The following is a 1,360-nucleotide window of genomic DNA, read 5'->3' as shown; positions in this document are numbered from 1 at the left end:
AGAGAGATAGAGAGGGAGATATGTGTGTATGTATATATGTATGCATGTATGCACAGACATATTTACTTGTATTTAGTCCGGGATGCCTCTAAACGAGGAAGGGGTGCAGTTTTCATAGGAGTTTAGGTTTTCTTAGACAGCAGAATATATGTGACTGACTACAGCTAGTGGTAGACAAATGTAGTCAATCTAACTAGCTTTTGAGCAATATGTGCATAGTACTTATAGCTCAGTATTAATCATTAATACAAATTGAGTATGTCATCACTAAGTATATTGTTAACTTTCAGCTATTTGAACTTAATTCAAACTCTTTTATATCTCTAATATTTAGCATTCAATCACGCCATCCAGTTCGGACCAACTTGTTTATTAATATTTTGATTTACTCAGGTTTACTCCTCATCTAATAGACATCTAGGATGATACATGATCATATTGTCTCTTCTACCTTAGTCTCCGCTAAAACAAATACTTATCTTGTTAAGTATAAGGAAATGACAACAAACTACATAACCCAAAGGAGTTACGCGTTGTACAACTTTGTTTCTACATCAGCTTCAGTTGGCTCGGACATTTTTTACAAGCCTACACCTGTAGCATATATTGTACATGCTCTTAGACAATAGCATATAAACAGTTGACCCGTGTGTGTATTATATGAACTCTCCTTCACTTAAGGCACTCACTTATTCAGATTCCGAGTCGGGAGATATAAAAAGTGTATATTCCTTTTTACTCCGTCTGTTTTCAAGGCAAAAGAAAGTTCTTTTGCTTAGCTGTGTAATTCAAAGCACCACCAAAAGAAAATGAAGAAGAAAGAATCTAAACTGTTCTCACCCAGTTATCGTTGATACAAACACACAATTTTGATGATATGCAACATATTTTAGTCCATGTACAACTATCAATTACCGTGTAAAAGCTAGCATACACATGCATGCAGCAACAAGTGCATTACAAAGAATTCTAGAAAATAAAATAACGTTAACTACGATGTAATCAACGAGGATAATTACATATAAAGGGTGTGTTTATTTAGTCAAAGAAACCTAATGATTTCTTTATAATACAGAAATCTTCCCTACAGCCAATATGTGATAACATGAAATGTAAATATGCAATTCCATTTTCTGTCAAAGAAAATCCAATTGGGTATAATTTATTCTCGGTGTATAGCTTTTTCAGTTTTGTTCTAGCGTTCAGCAAGTGTCATTTCAATGAAAGTATATGTTTGTGTTCAAGTGTAGGCTTGTGCATATCTGTGCTTCGTTATGCGTGTCGCTGATGATATATGCACGCAAAGCCGCACACACACGCACACACACACGCACACATACATATATATATATGTATATAT

This window comes from Octopus bimaculoides, chromosome 3 (assembly GCF_001194135.2).
Source record: "Octopus bimaculoides isolate UCB-OBI-ISO-001 chromosome 3, ASM119413v2, whole genome shotgun sequence".
NCBI classification, from domain to species: domain Eukaryota; kingdom Metazoa; phylum Mollusca; class Cephalopoda; order Octopoda; family Octopodidae; genus Octopus; species Octopus bimaculoides.
This window is presented reverse-complemented; position numbering follows the sequence as displayed.